This window comes from Aulonocara sp. 'chitande type north' Nkhata Bay, linkage group LG8, assembly GCF_057382095.1.
Source record: "Aulonocara sp. 'chitande type north' Nkhata Bay isolate Kocher_YH1m ecotype deep benthic linkage group LG8, A_spYH_male_GT1.1, whole genome shotgun sequence".
In the NCBI taxonomy this organism is placed as follows: domain Eukaryota; kingdom Metazoa; phylum Chordata; class Actinopteri; order Cichliformes; family Cichlidae; genus Aulonocara; species Aulonocara sp. 'chitande type north' Nkhata Bay.
This window is the reverse complement of record NC_141351.1, coordinates 22,434,322-22,456,136: the sequence shown is the minus strand read 5'-3', so window position 1 is coordinate 22,456,136 and position 21,815 is coordinate 22,434,322. Positions and strand designations below refer to the sequence as shown.

At 40.5% G+C, this 21,815-nt stretch overlaps 1 protein-coding gene across 1 annotated transcript in view; it reads right to left on the bottom strand.

Annotated features, from left to right (window-relative positions):
* tbkbp1 (TBK1 binding protein 1) overlaps nucleotides 1–21,256 on the bottom strand; it is a 79,864-nt gene extending 58,608 nt beyond the window's left edge. The window contains exon 1 of the mRNA XM_086304304.1: nucleotides 20,789–21,256. The gene's annotated coding sequence lies outside the window, so the exon portion shown is untranslated. The remainder of the gene's footprint in view (nucleotides 1–20,788) is intronic.
* Between the last annotated feature and the right edge of the window lie 559 nt (nucleotides 21,257–21,815).

Sequence of the window (21,815 nt, the reverse complement as noted above, 5' to 3'; positions counted from 1 at the left end):
TACTGCTCTATGATTCATCACTGGGGGAATCAGCTGTGTATGCAGGCGGCCACAGAACTATCTGTGTGTACGTGTTTTTGTGTGTAAGTAAGGCAGCTGCCATTTGGGAGATTGATGGCAGGGGCAGGATGGAGACAATGAGTTGTGGGGTTTTTTTGCTCTCTGCTCTCTGTTTTCTGTCAGCTCCATCTCTCTTTTCTCTCATCCTCCCCTCATCTTTCTTTCCACCGAAGCTGAAACAAATAGTCAATTCCTTCACCTTTCTCTTCCCACCACCACCACCCCGTCTTTCCTCCCTCTCTCTTGCTCTTTCTCACTGTCATTCATCCATCTTGGTATTCAGCAGCAAAGTTTATCACAGCCCCCCCCCCCCTCCCCCCAACCCACTCTGAGTGGGTTAGAAAAAACCTTTATCTTGACTTTGAATGAGAACTTTCCCCACAAAAGACATTAATCTCCTCATTATTATTATAGCCAATCCAATACTTGGATTCCCTCACTCTGAAATCTGAGTCGAGCTAAGCTGCAGCCCAGAAGCAAAGACAAAAAGACAGAGGGTGAGAAAAGAATGACTTTTCTTTTCGGGCTGCAATTAAAGTCCTGCCTCCTTTGACCAACTTAATGTAGCCTCCCCATTTAACCACGACCACACACTCTCACGGACACATGCAGTGTACATGCAGTACACTCACACACACGCTGACACGATGACTGAGTCAGATGACTCACGAGTACTAGTGTGTTTCCCAGTGAAACAAAGCCTGTAATTTGGTCTCAGCTGGTAAAAAGCGCATTAAGGAAGAGAGCACAATGCTTTGTCTCGTTGCACAGTTGGCACGCCAGCAGGCTGGAGTGAAAGATGGCTGCTCAGTAAGATGAGATGCACAGTATGATGAGAAAATGTGACAGAGCTGTCGGTGCAGTTAGCCTAGAGGTCAGAGCGGGATATTTAAAACTGTGCTGAATGTTTGTGCCACATTACATTAGTAATATTAGGGCAAAATGACATTATAGGAAACATATTGCTCATAATAATATACCCAGAGCGAGTTGTTGCATGACTCTCTAGCTTTACAGATCCACCATCCACTGTAAACGGAGTAGTTTCCAGATGCAACTCTTTCACAAAAAATCTTTGTGTTATATCCACCATGTATTTCACAGCAACTGAAACTGGTGTAGACATACCAGCCCATCTCGCTAATGCACCAACCCAGTGTGTCGCACACTGCACGACCGCCAATCTTAGCTATATATAAGCTTTTATAACAGCGCTAAATAGAAAAAAATGTAAAAAAAAAAGTAAAGAAAAGACTGAAACACCCTTCAAATATGTTCAAATATGAGTGTTGATGTGGCATAGTTTGTCCACCAGAGGGCACTGTGCTGCTTCCTTGTTGTTGACACAGGTTTGGGATTCCACACACAAAAACCAGCTAATCCAGAGTGTAAACGAGCAAAAATAACTACACATAACAAATTTTAGGAAACTCTGTCCATGTTGTGTGTCTTAAAGGAAAAAAAAATATTGGCTGTATTTTTAGATCACCAAAATACTGGTATCCCATATACCAGTAATACTGTAGCTATATGTTTGCTATTAGTTGCTTACCACAGCTATTCCGTCATCTTAAAGTTTTCCCTAAATCACTTCTGTTGTGTATTGTAAGCTTTTTATTTATTTTTTTGAAACATTTTTTGTGAGCTTTAGCTGTATTTTTTCTGTTTTTGTTGTGTTTTCTCCAGTTTTTGCTGCTGTTTTTTTTTTTTTTAAGTTGCAGTGCGTACACACATCTTAAAAATCTATTGTTCGGGCTTGAGATGTAATTGACAAAATAACATATTTACTTTTATGCCATAAGAATAAGGATAGGGTTTGAGTTTTGGCTACCAAATACAAAGAAAGCTAAAACTGAGGCTTCAAAATTGTAATCCACAAACCAAATATGGTTCAGATTACTAAATAATCACAAATAAATAAACAATAATATTACATGAAAAAACTTGATGGATGGATGGGATATCTATTTACCACATATTAGCAATATTAGCAAGCCTAAGCTACAGGTCCTTTCAGAATAAAAGACTCTAGCAACCAAGCAGGAGGTGTTTTATGTATATGTATGTTTGTTTATTTGGTGTTTAATAGCCTCTTAGTCCAATCTTATTATCAAATGCCAAACACTGATTAGCTTTGAGCTTTGAAGGGCACAAAACAATGAACGTAAAGATATCTTCTTGCTCTCTGAAAACCTCAGACGGATATTTTTCTCTTCATTTTCTGACATTTCATGGACTGGAGAATCAAACTTCCTTTTTATTCATGATGAAGAGGATTGAGTTTGTTGCTGTCCTAATTTTGTGATGAAGCTTTTTAACTTATGCCCCATCCTCCATGGGATGAGATGGCTCTCATGGTTTATTTAATAACATCTCATAATCATTACACACATGGCACAGTGCGGGTTTAGTTTTGTGGCTCCTTGCAGTGATGCCGCAGTTGTTGACTCTTTTAAAACTTGCTGCAAGGGTGGGTTAGGTGGCGGGGAAGACGCTGTAATGCAAAACGGTACAGCACTGCAAAGCTTCACAGCCTTGTAGTGGAAAGCAGCATCAGTCAGATGCCATCACACGTTCGTGCATACATACATTAACTCCAGCCAAAGGCCTTGACAGCTCAGATCATTCCAGCGCCAGTGGCCCTGACTCTTACTTGGATCCCACTTTTGTCTTGTTTTCCCGGCATCTGAAGGCTCGTTCGCTTCACAGAACATCACATCCTCCTCCAGTATGTCTGTTCTGCTGTCATACACTGACTAAAAGACTGACTGATAGTTAGACACACACACACGTATGCACACAAATGCACACAAATATGCTTAAAATGTAAAAGTATGAAAAATGATGGTATGCCAAATATGCATGAGAACGAGAAGTAATGCAAACAGAGCAAAGTGGAAAAGTCACTGTTATTTTCAGTCATGAAAATGCATTCAGAATTAAGACCATGTCTATTTGGATATCAATTTTTACCCTACTTTACTCAAATTAACTTCTCTTTACTGCATATTTATTCAGATGCCGGATTCATGGAAATTGCACAAAAAACCTGAACATATTTAGTGGGCATATCCACACAAATGCATCATAAAGCACCACACATAATGTGGTTTTAACAAGTTATGGGCTTATCTGAGGAGATCCGGAGCCTAAAATTTTATTAGAAATCAACTTTATTATATATCCACATTATAACGCATTCATATCCAATCGTACCCCTCAGCAAATACGCAATCTACTACACTGAGCTGCAAAAAGAGAGGTTGATTCCAACCGTGGCTTCCATCATTTTAAGACATTAAGATCTACGAGAGGCTGCTAAAGACAGAAAATATAACCAAGTGTTTAATTGGCTCTGAGTGCTGATGTGACAATCTGTGGCTCCTGATTAATTAGAAGTGCATGCTTCTGCTGCTGCCACTGCTGCTGATGCATGTTGGATGAGTCCAGAGACAAGATGATGTGTGAGGGAAAAGAGAGCAGTGGCTTGGATCAGAAAGAATATATGATAAACACGAGCGATGCATGCACTCATGATGAGCGCACGTGGATGAGATCATGAATAAAAAATACCGACAGCACATGCGTGTCCCCTGTGTGTGTTTTACAGCAGCACGTGTACCTCTTTGTAAGGTGTGAGTACATTACTTTAATGAAAGTCACTGTCCTTGGCAAAGGACATAGCCGCTCAACCGCTGAGGGCTGCTCTCTTTTTCACCAGTCTGTCACACACATATACACACACACAAACACACACTTGTTTTCATGTCTTAGTGGGGACATCTGATTGATATAATGCCCACCCTAGCTCCTTACCCTAACCCTAACCATCAGAAATGAATGCCTAAACCGAGCCCTTACCCTGAACCTAACCATAACCTAACTGTAACTCTAGAATCACATTTTCAGCCTCAAAAATGCCTTCAAATTCTTGAGGACGGGCATTTGGTCCCCACAAGTGCCAGTTTCTGGTGCTCACAGAGATGTTTAAATAAACACACACACACTGCAATATGCGTTTATCTTTAAATGGCTTTGTGAGGATATCCACTTACATAACAAACGTTAACAATTAAAACTAAACACCTGGCCCAGACCTAACTAATGTAGTCATAACATCAATCCAAAATAAGTCATCTCAACCAGGCCTTTGAAGATGAGTCAGGAAAGGAGAACCAACCAAGAATTAAAACACACACGCACTTTAAACCAGGCTCTGTGATGCTCTCCTTCGCGTAAAGACTAGAGTACTGCAAGATGAAAAGGTGAGCGCGTGTATACATGCATGCATGTGACTGTATGTAGGGGGAATCAAAAGATAGTGGGGGGGGGAGGGGGGGGGACGAGTATGTGCAAAGGAAAATGTACTCAAGGAACTCTATTGAAGTCTGAGGGGATAGTCCAATACTGGGAGGCCAAGACCAGATTGCCAGCTTGCAAAACATGCAACTGATCCCCACGGTCCCAATAGCCAGATTATGTCGAGTATTTAACTCAACATAATCTAATTAACCATGAAAATTTCAACTGCTAAAATTAAGCTGTGTTAGGTCCTCTCTCCTCCATCTTGTAACTCCTCTCGTGGTAAATCAAGACTTATTTGTTTTAATATACAGTGAACTAATTTTACCTGAATTCTTTTACCATACGGCTTTTACTTTGCTTGATGTTTGAAGCAATTAAGGGAGAAAACTTGGTCGGGTATGTTGGTTAGGTAGCACCCTTAAACTACAAATGACAGAAAATCTATTCTTATGTAAAATATATTAACATTTGAGCAGAGATACCAATTAAACGGTGGCATTTCTGCTTAAATATCAGCTTACATCTCAACTATAAAATTTGTTTCAAATCAATTTACTCTTGATCACCTAAACACTTAATCGGCTGTTCCGTCTTGTTTTAACTCTTGAGAAGTGGATTGTTTGTGGCTGCACAGTGGAGGTCAGTAGAGGTCTACAACACCAATGTAGCCATGTGTAAAGGCCACTAAAGTTTATCTAAATGTCACATTGCCACAGTCGAGAACACACGAGTACGTATAATAACTGAAAGAACATGCATCACATAAAAGAGACATTAGAGCAAATAATGTAGACATAGTGTTTTGAAAAGCCCAGAATAAAATCCATGGAAGTGTGAGTGTGTTACCTGAATTTTTAGGAATTGCTTTGAAAACCTTTTCCATCTGGACTCTGTTTATATTTGGTTGTAGAGTTTTGATCTTGGACGTCCCACACATCCATGGAAAGCCAGAGGGAGGAAAAACCCCAGCGGCGCCCCGTTACAAAACTGAGCAGACATCAATGATATGACACTGATTAAGTTGGTGTTGGGGTGGAGGTGGGTGTCATATACACAGCAAAAAAAGCCCCTTTATGAGACTTGCCAGTCGGATGAGCACAAAGATACTAGCTGATGTGGCACTGAGATCAGCTAATATGACAGAATGTCGCTGAGATTTTTTTTATTAGCCAAGGAAGCTATGAAGCTGCTATGACAGAATTTTTCTGTAAATTTCAAATGAGCAAGTGAGAAACGTTTTCTCATTTCTAGAGCAAATTAGGAAGTATTTCATCAAACAAACTTGGGGATTTATTCCGATGTTTGAAGCCACCATTTAGGACTTGGTTATTAGAGAAACTTGATGCATCTGCAAACACAAAAACTGTGATGCATCCCTTTTACTTTGCTGCACCTCTTTTAGAGTCAGTGCATATTAAAATTATATAAACTAATTTTCAAATATTCTTACAAAATGTAATCCAAGTGCTCACAAAAGCCCCTGAGGTGCTTTGAGGAACCCTGCCTCTAAATCTGTTTCTCCAAGCAGCATACTCTTTGCAAATCCAAACCATACGCTAGTAAGCAGTCAGTGGAAGTAAGCACAATTTCGTCTGCCATTATGGCAAGCAAAACTTTCATCTCACTTGTACACTATCCATGTGAGCTATCCATGTGTCTGTGTAAGTCCCCAGCCAGCTAAACTGCAGAACACACTGAAAGCCTTACCAAAAGGGTTGAACTACTCCATTCTGCGCTTGCATGGAGTGCATTTCAGTATGGATGGGATCCAACCAAAGTCATCAGTTTCAGCCTCACGTGTGTCTCTTTTTCATTCTGTGGATAATAAAGGAGGTATGCATGCACCGGTAGTCACCGCACGATTGTTGTTTGATAGGAACAGGCGTCTGAGCTGCCAGCGGAGTGACAAGAACAAACATATGAATGACAGAAGGCAGTGAAAAATTCACTGTAACTGACTTGAGGGAGCTGGGGACATGCGACGCTTGTGAAGGATAAAGGACACGACTACAGTAGATTACAGCACAGCTGATTGGATGAATAAAGGTAGAACTCGGAGGTAGAACTCGGAGAGAAGGGGCAGAGAGAGATGATTAAAAGAAAAGAGGCTAAAGGGGTTTGCAGCCTGTGCCATGCTTTCTGTTTAGAGGTAGAGGTAGGAGAACTGCATTCGACAGCCAATTATTACACTCAGACAAAGGCGCAACAGCAGACTTGTTAGGGCACTGAACCCATATGTTTCAGTTCACGTGTCTCTCTCTCACACGTGTAGACCAGCTTTAACTTAAGACGCACCATTCACCCAAGCAAAAGGAAAGGACTGTGCATCTATTCTCTAAAGATAGTAACCTTCTGCATAAATGTACTAATCCTCCAGCTTTTGTCATCTAGCTTTAAGTAAAAAATGCTTAAAAAGGTGGCGGAAAGGGCTTCGACTGAATAGCAACAACAATAAATCAAGGTGATATATGAGGAGAGCAAAACAGTCTTCATGGATTTTGGATCCAAAAATCTGTTTTCTTTAGTCACGCGGGATTACGAGGCGGCGTGTGTATGATTCACGCAGCTCATTTCCAACCTTCTTGTAGCATCTACGATAGCGCTACCGGTGCAAGTCGAGAGTTTCAGATTTGGGAGATATTATGTGGAGTATGAAGAAAAAAAATTCTTCCTAATTTTCAGTACTATTGTGTTTACTTGCAATGGGACATGAATTCACTATGTCTTTTTGTGGACAGTTCATCTGGTTGTTGGCTTTCAGTACCACGGACAGCAGCCCACTCAGCAAACAACACTGTCAAGGCCTTCCTACAGGAAACAAAGCTCTTGGACGCTGAATAGATGCAATGCTGTTTCTATGAGACAGTGAACGAATTAGCCTGGATTCACAGAATGAGCTGTTCTTCCAGATTTAATCCTTAATGATTAAAATGACTGCAGTGTTACAGTTTTGTGGGTGTCAGTCTTAAATGGTCAAGTCCATTTAGGAAATATTACAAAAGAAAAATTACAGTGGCAAACCACTCTCTGTCTTTTGACAACAATTCAGCTAGGTTTTGATGCTCAGCAGATGAAACTGGAAATACTGGCTCGGATATCCTTATTACGTGCTGCAATGTAGGCACCTAAAAATTGGCTGCTGAAGTCGTTACACTAGTGGATTGGATCCTTTCTTTCTGATTTAATTTGAGATTGATCAAATATTAATTATAATTAATCATACTTGTGTGTTTTTTCAAGGTTGAATATAGTAGCAACCACGTATAAATACTGTATTATTGGCTAATATAAGTATTTTCTTGGCTGTAAACAGTTTTTGTTTTTATTACCAGTAATTTTGTGCAAGTTTATAAGTTTAAAACTGTGTGTGCTGGAGTCAGTGCAGTACATTTACCACTTCAAAGGATCCCTGAAAACCCGAAACTATTATATTATCACTAACTTCTTTACTATCTTTGATTAATCAAATAAATAATAATGATGTATCGGCAATAAGCAGTTCCTCCACTGGACGTGTTAAGAAGAAAACAAAGCAGGTTATCAAATAGTTCTCAAATATCAAATAGCCTACATTCTTTTCACACTAACAGCCACTAACTACACTGACACTGCAGGCATTAGCAGTATTAAGCATGTCTGCTGGTGTGCTGGGGTGCGTTTGTGTGGCATACCCCAAAATTCTGACTGATCTCAAACATCAGTAAAGCTGTTTATTTTTCATAAATCGAGGCTGTATTTCCTTTGAAGCAAGGATAACTTGACATATGAATGTGTGATGAGTAGATCATTAAAATGTCACTCGTCGTTTTTCTGCATATGCACCTCTTTTTTTATTTCTGTATTTTCCTCAGAAAAAAAACTTGTAGTCACTTGAAACGTTGTTAATAAAATTAAACGGAGTACGGATTCCAATGAGGAGGCGCTCTTTGATCTCCGACTTAACTAGTAAATCCCGTTCTGTTTATCATTTCTTCTTTCTCCTCACAATTCTGGATGTGTATGAAGTAGATTGAGAGACGTTGCATACCTGGGAGGCATGATAAAAAATTGACTATATTATTAGTTCAGGCAGACCACAAAGTCAATCTCAGCCTGCAGTCCCAGCAGATCAGCTGATCGCAATACCAGCCAACATCAGCTGATAGTTTCCTTTCTGTCCAGTTGTTAATGTTTCATTTAATTGTTTTACTTGCTTTAGCCTGCCTATATTTGCTACTTTGTCTGCAAGCTGCTTTGGAACCCACCAGGGCCTCATTTATGTCATGTCTTTTAACTTTAATAGTGGGGTTGACTTTTACTTTTGGGGGGTTTTACTGTAGATGGAACAGGAATTGCAGATTAGCCATGAGCCATATAGAAGACTGAAGTCACTGATCATTAGCAGACATTCATCTCCATGCTCATACCTCTTGTTATCAGGACATTGGCTCAGTAGTGCCACTTGTGGTCAAGAATTGGATATCAGATTTTAGGATAACCCCCCCTGACCTGCACTGGAAAACTAACAAGCACTGTTTTTGCTGAAGGTCCAAACAGATCATTGTGCTTCCGCTCAGTCTTCCTGTGTGACCTGCGTGTCACTCGATCTGATGCACACTGTTTGTCAGCTACATATTTATTGGAAATCTATGTGCTGTGGCTGTGCTGTGCTGAGAATCCAAAGATTATGCCTCAAATGAAATTATTCTTTGTATCCTCAGAGTCAGTTTGATGACATTTTGTTGGTCGGATCTGTCTCCAGCCAGAAGCAGGCATCTTTCCTCTGATAGAGGTTGTCAATATGCCTGACTGCTCTTTTTTTCTTGGCTTGAGTAAAACAAAATCTGACATACTTGTGTACAGACTGAAAGGAAGGTTGTCTTCGGTTTTGAGTATATATATGTGTGTATACGTCTTTAAAAGGAGATGAATAAAGTCGCAGCAGCAGCAACATTAAAACAGCAAACATTTTCAGAGATGTCAACAAAAAGGCATACAAAGCACTGGTGGGGCATTCTCATAGTGTGAGGAGATATTTTTAGGTGCACCAGACTAAGCTTAGGAAGTCCTGTAACGAGTGACAAGCAAGTGGGTAACCTGGTTTTACAGAGACACAAAAAGAATCACATGAATCCCCAGTGAGCACGAAGACTCCAGGCCCAAAACGGACTTTCTACCTCCTTCCCGAACAAGGATTTCTCAATGTCTCACACACAATCCTTTTTATGCCTCTTTTGCTCTGCTTTTACTACAAGTCTCTGTCACACAGCTGATCTGGTCACACACACACCCATACACACAAACACGCACTAACAGCATGCATATTACACTACATTATCCCTCTGTTGGTTGGCTTGGTGCCTTGAGTGGGCAGAGAGAGTGAGTGGTCACATTACACTACTGTTACATCACTCCTTCAGTCTCCTCAGCAACCAGGTGTCCTCCAACAACAAAAGCAACACAACCGTGTTATATCATCCCTGCAGCTGCAACACAATGTTCAAGGTGTTTTATGTATATCTATATATATATTTATTAAAAAGTCATTCCTCGTTATCACCTTCCTGCTCTACTGCTGTGCAAAGTCTTGGTGGTATTTGGTGCAGTCAGTGGGGTTTCTGCTGAACAATGGAGAAACAGTTGTGACAGGGCAGTGGGAGGTGTGAGGTTTTTTCTTCTTCTCAGAGCAGCAAAGACGAGTTTGAAAGAAGTGAGGCTTGAAAGAATATGGTAAAGTGACTCAACCAAAGCCAAAACTCTGATTGAAAGGAGAGCCTCGATGCAGGTGGGCTGCCCCTGGCTTTTACAGAAGCAGCAGTAAAGAGAGAATCAGTGGTCACTTTCTTAGCCCACAGATATTACACCACAGTTATATAAAAACATTTTGAAAAAGGTCTTTAGACAGAGAGCAAAGTGAATTCATACACTGCATTTTTTTATTTCAAGAGAATTGATTAACACAAATTCAAAGTAGACTGACATGTGCAGAAATGCAAGGCTTTCTGGTCACATTGACCTCTCCCATCTGTTACGGATGGTTTGATTCTTTCAATAGGATAACAGGCCATGTCAAAAAATGTAAATAATCTCAAAGTGATTCTTTCAACATGACAGTGAGTTTAATGCACTCAAATGGACATTTGCATGACAGCTGTGCAGCTAATAAACCTGCAGGAACTCTGTGATGCTATCATGTCAATATGGACCAAAGTCTCTGAGGAATGCTTTCATCACCTCGTTGTACAATTTATTACTTTTGTAGTTTTAATCATCTGTTATATCTAGTATGATAAACTCTTACACTGACATGGCAAGATATTCAAGCGTTCAGGCGATTTCCCTCAGTATCTCATCTGAACGACTTTATTTGGATGTAGAAGCTGAAATGGAGCATTTCTAAATGCCATTAGCATTTTTCACAGCTCAGTGGACAATGGACAGCTTGGATAATAATTCCATTCAATCAAGTTTGGATAACAAGGGGACGGGCTGTTAATATCTGAATGTGTGACTGCTTAGGGTTTTTGTTTTTTTGCCTTTTTGGACTTGAACTTAGCAGTCAGTACTCATAAAACTGATGCCCATGTCTTTGAAATTCTCCCAGAGTTGCATAAAATTGATATTTCTCTCAAACGTTTATTTCCAAAAAGATTTTAAACCACAACATCAAAGTATTGTAATAAAAAAAGGACATATTTATATCTGTGTCTCCAGATTTGTTTGGGTTTTTTTTGTTGTTGTTTTTTTACCTTTTTGTCTCCTGAAGGTAACCAGGAGGTCGCCTCAAGAGGATTTATTCCCTGAAATTATCAAAGCTTTGTCACCTATATGTTCTCCAGGTGTAACAAGTTGTGCAGCATTTTCCACTGTGCCATAAACCTGATTAGTGAAATCTGAGTGGAATTTGAGGCTCATGGGAACTGTCTATCACTGACTTAACATTACTTTTGCTTTTATTTGGATTAAAAAGAGACACTTTGTGCTCTGGAACCAATCACCGTTATCAACCGTACTTCAAAAGAAGCCTCTTACGTCTGTTTTTATGCAGGTGAGCCTGGGGGTTGTGCTTAATTGGATTTTGGTGCTTTCTCTATTAAAATGATTAACATTTAGTCACCAGTCGTGACTGGTTAGCATCTTTCGGAAATGGTCATTATCTTAGCTCAAAATGATGACTGTTAGAAAATTCTATTTTCACAGATGTCAAACAGAGAAACCTGCTGCAGTGACTTACACAACTGAGTACCTGACTTGCTCTAGCCTGCAATACTTTGACTTATTTAACAGCCAGGCCTAAATAGAGACATCACATGAACAAAACATAAAGGCAGGACACACAGCAGTTAGTGGCAGTCATTCCCTGTTTTTTCTCCCTGTCTCCTTCTTCCTTTACCCCTGGTGACCCTTGAAAGCCATCCATGAATATTCCGTCAGCCAGCAGGGCCTGTGCTCTCTCTTTTCATTTAGTGATTCAGTCAGTAAGTAGCTTACATAAACGTCCATATTTATGTATATGAACACATAAGTGAGTAGATCCTCCCAGCGAGCTGACCCAGGGGCAGGAGACACTGAAAGCTAAAGTATGGAACAGTGGCGAATCTATTGGAGGAAAATGAAATAAGTTTTGCATAAATTGTCTATCTGAGAGTTATGTCGGGACTGTTTCTAGGCAGGATGCTTCCTTGCTGTGTGTGCGCATGCAATCGGTCTAATGTTCGCTGGCCACCAGTGATGATACTGCAGAGTGAGACAAACGACCTCATATTCCTAAGGCTGAGCCCGACTCTCAGGTGCTGAGTGGAAACTACAGCATCATCAGGGTGCTGAGTGAACAAAGTGGATTATTAATTGCAACTTCTATGTGCACCATTGTCTGTAAAAAAAAATAAACAATTTAAAAAAAAATTTCTTCCTAGCAACAAAAAAGCTTAATGGTGACATTGTTGACGCCTGTATTTTGATTATTTTGAGTATCTTATGCCTGTCAAACTGTTATGTTTTGCATTTTTTAAATAGATTTAGCTAAAGAAATGGGAACAAACTGTGTGTTATTTTGACAGGTTGCTAGGTTCTTGCCAAGTTGTCAGTTATGTGTAGACATAACACAATTCATCCCTTTGCCATTTTTATGCTTGAATAATTTATAGGTATTGGGATCTATCCTGTCTTCCTTCTCTCACCCCAACCGGTCGCAGCAGATGGCCCCGCCCCTCCCTGAGCCTGGTTCTGCTGGAGGTTTCTTCCTCTTAAAAGGGAGTTTGTCCTCCCTTGCTCATAGGAATCATATGATAGTTTTTCACTGTATGCATTATTGCAGGTTCTACCATACAATATAAAGGGCCTTGACGTGACTGTTGTTGTCATTTGGCACATTATAAATAAATTGAATTGAATTGAATTTATAAACCACTATAAAGAAACTATAAAGAAATGGGAAGGCTCAAGACTTTTGCATGCCGTGCACCGTGACTGTTTGTGCCTCATTTTGCAGCAATGTCGTATCTCTTGCCAAATAACCTCGTTGAGAGTTACTGTTAATCTAACAATGCCATCCATAAAACTAAACCCCTATAATTTAACTAATGAAATACATTGACATAAATCCACAATTTCCTTTTTATTAAATGTTGGGCTGTAAGTGAGGCCTGAGTTTGATCAAATACGTATTAACAGTGTGGAACAGAATGGTTTTAATAAAGCTAGAGAAAGCTGCAATAATCAATATTTTTAAATTAAGAATCGATCAAAGACTTAATTCAAGATGACAGCAAAGGCCAATAAATTTTGGAAATAACCGCCTCATTTAGTGGATAATAAACACTTTATTATCCCAGCAGACCTCTGAGCTGTGATGCAATCCATTTACATCAATTCTACGTCATCATTTTGACCTGACACTCAAATTAATTCTAATTCATTAGAAAATTATTCGTTGTCGTTAATCCCATCTCCCCGTGACATCCCCTGAGGTGAGAACATCATTAACGCTATCGTCGAAGCTGCAATAAGCCAACGCAGGCTGTGCAAGCGTCACGACGAAGAAGACAGACGTGCAATAACAGTTTGTGCCGTCCTGATGCAGCTGATATACAGTGAACACTCAGCTATGAGAGGAAATAACGCATGCAGTGTCTTAAATTAAATCCTGCTTTTGAAGCCAGTCTAAAGAGCACAGCAGTTAAACACAAGCAGCTTGTCACTCACAGAGCAGAAAGCTGGAGAGGCCAAGGTCTTTACGACATTAAAAAAATCCTGCATACTTGCTTTAGTCGAATTTTTGCCAACTTTTCTTTCTTTTTTTTTAAAGAACACGACTTTCTGTCCTTTGTGTTATGTTCTGTCCTTTATTTGCTTGAATGGCTTCAATCTTTCTGCATGTTTTTGACTATTTCAATGCATTATCATGTCAGAACTGCCTTTTGAAAGATCTCGTTTGCAGAAGACGATAACGACAGTTATGCTTTGTACGAAGAAGACAGTGTGTACTGCTCAGCGTTGTCACTCTTAACGTGCTGACAGCTCCCAGATTCAGTCCAGCAGGGCGGCAAGGTTCAGGGAAGAAAAACAACACAGATTTATATAGAACAATAAAATGACTCATCCAACTATCCTCACAATAAAAATAGCAGCGTTAATCATATGTTAAAAAACCCAAACTGTACATGTTTGTGTTTAATGACAAGAACTGTTGGTGTTAATTATTACTCTTGTCTGTCAGGAGCTAGAAGTTGTTAAAGAACTAAAAAACCTCAATGCCGCCTATGACTTTAACACTAGAGAACACTTTGTATTCATAATGTTCTAACATTAAGCTCTATTGGCTTCTTTTAGGACACAGCTGCATACATACCCCAGCTCTTCATTTCACTGGCTGTCAGATCCTTTAGTCTCTCATGTACTTACGCTAGAGCCAGCTTTTGTTCCTAGTTTTGTATTCTTCGTGTACTTTGGTTCATTTCAGTTACCTGGGCTCAGCTCACTGTGCATTAAACCTGCTTGTCCTGCTCTCCAGCCATCTCCAACTACTGTCTTCAGTCTGCAGCCACGGACAGCTAGCCAAGATCATCTGCCAATACAAATGAACTCATAGCTCTCTTTTGTGTCCTGCTGTTAACCAACACAGCACTCAAAAAAGAAAAAACACACACACAAACCTTGTCTTGAGTAGTTTCACAAAGGAAGTATTCTATACCCACCAATTGTATAACTCTGCATTGCAACTCTTAGTTAAACACAAGGAGTTCTTTGGTGGCACACAGCAGGTTACAGCATCGGCAAAGCGGGATTGTAACTCCTAACGTTTTTTCAATGGGGTGTGTTTTCACCCAAAGTGTTTACATAGTGTTAGACAAGCAGGTTTTACAATATAACAGTGGTTGCAGACCATGACATGACCTAATCACTGCCTTTGAAATGGTTTCTTTGGAGAGAGAGATCAGATCTGTCAACACATGTAGTCAGCTGCTGTCTTTAAAGCAACTGTGATGCGTCACGATTGCAATAAAACATCAATAAGAGTAGGTCACCTATCAGTCTGCTATCAGGTTGTAATTGAAAGGGGTCAAGATGGCCATTACGTTCAATCTCTTTGAGATTAACTGTCATAAATTGGCAAAAATCAGGAATCTGTTGCCATCTGTCGTGAATCTGTTGCCAGTTTGAATTCAAGTTCTGCCAGATTTGAAACAGAAATTCAAAAATCTTCCACAAAAACTCACCTAGTTCTTTCAGGGCAGCAATCTAACTGCGAAATGACACAGGTGCTCAGCAACCTTGTTTTTATGTAGGAATATAGGCAGAATACAAGCAGCTGAGTGGAATCACTGGTTGCAAAGAGATGCCCTGAGTTGCGGTCTTTAGCATTGATTTCAATGTGTTGCAAATCTCCAGTTATTTGCAATGCTTTGCCAATCTGTCTAAGAGAGGTTGCAATGTATTTAGCCATTGTGTGATCGAAAACAGTCGCTCAGTGGTTGCAACACCCTCAGTCTAAACCAGCAACAGCAAAAAACTCAACACAAATGTCGGGGAACTGCTGATTTTTTTCTAGTCACAAAGAGGTTGCCGTGCTCTGCTGTGACTGAGCCACTAGTGCCTGAACCTAACCCAGATAATAAGTCCAAAACATAATGGTCCAAAGGAAATGTGAACCACAGTCTCATAGCAGATAACCTTATGTCACCAGCACCTCTCCAGCCTCCTGAAGTTGATTTTGTAAGTCTCTAAAATAAAATACCATAAAATACCTCATGCATAATGATGAAACACAAATAGCATCTGACGCAACGTGATTATGTAAATTCCCTGGTGAGAATGCATTATTTGTGTCATGCGGCGGCTGTGTGAAGGCAAGAGAGGACCCAAATGCACGGCTCTAGACACACGGGGATGAACTCAAAGGCCGGTCTTTATTAACAGGAACATAAGTCATATAAAACTATACTGGGAGCAACTAAAAGCTGAGGCGCTGGGAAGACACGGAAAATGCACACAACCTAGAGGGACGACGCAACACAGAACAAAGGGACACTCTGACATAAATACACAGAAGGTAACGAGGGAAGTGGGAACACACGGGGAACACAGCTGAAGACAATTACTCATGGCCGAGCAGGGAGGACACGAAACTGACGATACTGACACCAAGATGTGGACCTTAAACACAACACAGTACACAGAGATGAGCACGGAGAGAGAGAGGCAGAGAGAGAGGCAGAGAAGAAGGATGAATACGAGGGGATGAGGAGAACACAGAACACATAGGATGGGAACACGGTACCAGAGCAAACACCACAATAAAAACATGGACACAGGGGGAATCCAAATACCAAACCAAACAATCCAATGGACATAAGAAACAAAATACAAAACTACAGAAAAACTAAGAACACTGGGTCAAAATGACCCAGGACCATGACAATTTGACCTGTAGTCTTAGCTAGTTGGTTAGCACAGTTGCCTCACACGCCGAATAACCTACCCCTAGTGGTGGTACCTAGTATAAACAGGAGGGTTTTGTCCCCTCCACTGTGGTGACCCATTGGGAAATAAGGATATGTACCTTAAATAGACAATAGAAAGAAAATACTTCCTACCTAAAAGTGCTCTGCACAAGCTTTGTGTATTTTTATGTCGTGATTTCTGCAAAGGAGCTACCCCTATAATTGGAGCTCCACTGACCTTACACAATATCTCCTTTTCAGGTCTTAAAGGGTACTACTTCATATGTGAGAAACCCTCTAAAAATCCCTTTGTGCTTCCAAATGATGTGTTGCATGACTAAGTTCACTTGGAGTTTGAAGCAGAAATACTTGAGTCAATCAGACTTCTGTTCCCCACGCCTTATCTTTCATTCAGGCCAACAGCATGAGACTACATTACAAGCATTACATTTATAAACTTGTAGCAACCAAATTACATTATTTGTCATGTGGGCGTCCATCTATAATATAGTGTGTGAGTGTGTGTGTGTAGTGTTGTGTAATATAAAAGTTGCATTGATTTTATTCATTTATGTGAGTGGCAGCTTTTAGCTTTGCATAATTTAATTATGAATCGTGTCTGGATGAGAAATTCTTCTAATGATAACAGAAAAGCAGATTTATGTTTGCATGTCAGAATCTTAATGCGCACTTTGCAGGAAAAAAAACATCAGTGATTAGCAGAGCCCGAAATGTGCCACTCACAGAGCTGAGCAGACCTAATAATCGACTGCGTTTCTCTATTTTGCAAAACTGAGGCAACGATTTGAAAAGCATTTCTTTTCCAGAAGGGTTAAATGTTAGACCTGCAGAGCAAATCTGCTCTTAAGATTCTGCGTATTGCAAAGGATGTGATTTTTCAGATTTTGCACCCTGAACGAGTCGTGCAAACGGCAACTGTTTCAGCTGTGATTCTCATTTGCTTCGGCACGTTAATTCATTCAGCACAGAAAAACACTTCCTCTGTGCAATGAAAGGTGCCAATGTTCTCAGTGTGATTGCGTCAGTAACCACTCCTTCCACACACACACAAATACACACAAACACTGTCTTTAAACACATTACAGGAGTTACTCATAGAGCAAGTCTCAAAGTCGGCCGGCACCAAACAGCCGCCCCTAAAAAAGACTTTGTATTATTAAAAAATGATATAAACACTTGACGGTGTGTCTCACACAATGAAAGCTCAATCCCAGAGCTGGGGATGCACACTTTCCCCTCAAGTGTGTCTAAATACAATCAAATAAAACACAACAAACCCCAAAATAAAATATGTAATATTAGGTGTAGACGGTGTCCTCGGTATAAATCTAATAATTTTCTAAACAAAATCTGTCTGAGAGGCCATTTCCTCATGAGAGTAAACTCACTGGCATACTCTAACCTCACTTCACAGCGCATCATGTTTCCAAAAAAACAGCATCAACAGCACTCATCAGCAAATAACAAAGTACATTATACAACAGCTTCAAGCATGGAGGAGCTCGCTGCGATCCAATTTAAAGCGTGGAGGGAAAAAAACATGATTAACGAGGGCAGAAAAACAGCAAAACAAGCCCGGACCCATGAGGGACGATACAGCAGTACAGTGGTTATGTGATTGGTGATTAGCAGGTAAAGTTATGATTCACTTACTTAAATTAGCTCCCTCAAAGGCGACCCCCTGGGAACTGACAAGAAGGGTGGGATGAAAGCTGAAGTGGTGCTAATCAACTGAAGTCTGGAGACCGGTAAGATCTGGCTCTGTAGATGGATGGGAAGCTTAAAGTTAAGCGTTCTTAATGTAACCTCTTGACCCCTCTTACAGGCCACTGCAGAGGCACTGACAGTGACTGACAGATTGCGCATGGTGCTAATTATTAAGGCTATATGAACATGTGAAATAATGACTCGGATCAGGGATGTTAGTCCCAAAAGAGTGATTAGATATTCAAGGTTTTCATGGTCTAGGCACTCCTCCTTCATGCTCAAATGTTCGCTTTCCTCCTTGTGCACCTGTGTACACGCTATGAGGCCCGTGAAGACAATCCCGACTGCCTTTCAGCACGATGTCCCTGCCCACTCTTGAGAGAATCCTTTAAATATTCACTCTATGCAAAAACATTTTGTGTTTGTCATAAAAGAAAGACAAACGACTTCAAACTACAATATAATTTAATCTAAACACATCCTGAATGAATAATGATGAGCAGCATGCTGTGTTACTCTTAGTTAGTCTGTAACATTTTCGTGGGAATATCAAGCCGTTATAGTTTAATATGGAATTGTGAGTACATGATGGGAGATTTAGCAATTTTTTCCGATCTTTCGATGTTAAAAAAAAATCCTTAACAAAGTTTGTTGTTACAGAGATCTGGGTTGTTTTTGGCACCCATACGTCAAAATTTGGGGTTATTAAATTGAAGTTCCAAGTTGTCTTCCTCAATTGTAGCTATTTTCTCAGAAGTTTGAGTTTGTAAGTTAAAAATTTGAGATTTGACCTAATTGGATAATAACCAGACATTTTAACTTTTGGATAGTAAAAGTAATAAAAAATAAAAATAAAAATCAGGCTTTGATGATCTTGACCTCAAAAGTTAATCACTGTGAAGCTCAACCAAATCACACCCGGGGTAAACTTTTCATACAAATCCATACAAAAAACTTTGAGTAAATTTGCTAACAAACACACCAAAAACAAACCACAAGGACCTAAGCAAAAATTATTTCGTGCATTGACCCTGCACAGAGGACACGGTGCTTTTCTGCTGTCTACATGCTGCATCTTTGTACTGTCACCAGGGGTGCCCATGATCTCCATCAGGCTAAGAGATTTTTTCTCCTTTTCTTGGTTGTTTTATTTTTCGAGGGCTTTTTGGGCTCCGTGCAAGCATGTCTGCAACGGTTGCATATCCATAAACTTTTACTCAGGCCAGCTGAATAGCTACACAAACAAACAAAAATGCAAAACCATGAATTCCACGTCAGGGGGTAGATTTGGAGGCACAAACACACACCTAAGAGTCAAGTCTTGGATCCTGTTCAAGTATCACATTCCTTCATTTTTCACTTCATGCTTTGGTGTGATTTATACACCAAAAGCTCTTGGTTAGAACAGCATTTTCTCCAACTTTAATTAAACACCTCTTACAAATCTCCATTTTCTTGGTTTCCACTGTGCCATTTCCATCTCATGTGCAGGAGTCACATCAACCCACATTCATACAACCAGGAGATGCAGCTTAAACACAAGTATCTGTGTCTATATACCAGGCTGGACGGATCCTGGTCAGCTAGCTTGTCCATTACTTTGCTTCAGATTCAAATTTTAAGCCCTTTCGGTTTGGTGAACCACCGGCTTAAGCATCAGCAATGGGTCAAATTCTTTTCTATCTACAAAATAGACAAAAAATGTGATACTGAGTTACTGACGGTTTACTTCAGTGATGAGTGTGCTTTGCAGTTAAACAGACACATTTATTTTGGAGACATCAGCATGAAACTTGATAGATTTTTTTCCCCAGTTCACACTCTAGCTTACTATTACAGTCAAATTCTGTTTGGAGAGGCGAATACATGGGTGAAGTTCTGCTGTGAGATTTTTCTTAACCCGTGGCTGTTTTTCCGTGACTTTTCCATTTTTCTCGAACACATTAACGAACCACGAAGAACAGCTACATCCATACGCAAGTGTTTCTATTCCACGAGAAAAGGGCAAGTCTTTGTTTTCCTTTTCACCTCCTTCTCTCATTTGTCTTTACTTAGCCGATGCGCACTGTTTGTATTTCACAGCCAGAAATGCTCCACAGACTGCTTCTACAATCCAGTGAGCACACATCCCCCTTCAGCACCAACAGAAAAGAGAAAGAAAGCGTGGCTTTGCGAGAACAGCTTGCATATTTTCAGTCTGAAAATGTCTGAAATTCCCAAATATTCTCGCAGGGTTTTAAGAGGATAGTTATGCCTGCAGTGAAAATATATAGAAGGCTGTGCAGAATTTACTGTTTTCCATAACTCTCCTAAGTAGCAATATAGAGTGAGAAAAGCAGATTTGACAACCACTAGCCAACAGATGTAGTCTACACTTTGCTGACCGCGTTGAGCGCGGAGCACGGAGCCGAAGTTGAAGCTTGCCTGCGGCCAGGGGCATCGCTCTTTGTGGTGCTGATGTTGCCAGAGAAGCGAGCACACGCGTCTCCTTTAAGGAGAGCTACGCATCAGCTGTAGGCAAATAAATTGAGCGTATAATAAATAAACACAGTTGTATGCTGTATTTAAAAAAAAAAAGAAGAATAAAATCTTAAATCCCCGTTTTTCTTTTTTCTTTTTTACACGAGGCGATCAGTGCGATGACCAAAACATGGCTGTGGTGTTAGACATGCAGTTTGCTCTCTATCTCCAGCACACACACACACACACGCACACACACTATGTCCGTCACATGAAAGCCTTTGCACGGTTTGCATAAAAGAAGAAAAACTCACGCGCTCCCGTTGATCGATCCGTGGATGCCATCGCTGGAGAGAGTGGGAAGCGGGGGGACAGCACCCCCTGGAAAAGCGTCCTGTTTCACGGTGTGTCCGGTGCCCGGGAAAAACCCGCTGGCCGCTCCTGTAGTCCTCCTCCTCCCGTGCTCCTGTGCGCCTGTGGCAGGGATAAGCACGTCTCCTGTAGCTGCTACTGTGCAGGACTGAGCATCACATCGCGCACCGTGGAGCTCCACTAGTGTGGGATGATGATGTCGCGGGAATAGCAGCGTTAGTTTCTCCTTTTAACGAGAACATCTATGTCTCCTGCCTGAGTCACCCTGCATTTTAGAGGGAGAGCTAAGAATCTGACAGCAAACTGAGGCAAACACGAACGTTATAACACTTCGACCCTGTAGTCCAGACGCATTAAGTCCTTACAGAGTCCCCAAACAGCAGAAGGGAATGAGATAAAAGCAGCACATAACGGGACTGAAGTGTTATTTATAGCGCATGCTTTTTTTTTTTTTTTTGCAAACAATTCAACAGCTTACATTTAAAGCCACATGGCTCCTGCAATGGCTACATCCTCTATACATGAAAATTATTCACACCTTCTGTTTTCAGAGCTGTGAAGAAAAAAACGCTGCTTGAACTGGCACTGGTGCCAACTAAGCTAGATGAAGTGTCAGGCACTGGAAACACAATTTCAAATCCAGGTCTCTGTCTGATTGCTGCGTCTTTTACATCTTTGACCCTCATATAGATCATTTGGGTCAGTGTCCCACTTCTGAAATGGGCATAACCTCTGCCAAGAAGGAGAAAGTGCTGTTTCATTTGCACGTCTTATTTGGGACTTCCAGCAGTAAATCTTTTATAAAATTGTCTTTCAGTGCACAAAACGCGTCGTGGTCCACTTAAAAATTGATGGTGTATTTGCTTTGCAGGCTTAGGTTTTTATGTTATTGGCTAGTCCTGTGTAAAAATGTAAATAATCATAGAATGCAAAGATATACTAACTGAAAATGTTGCAAAGACAATGTGT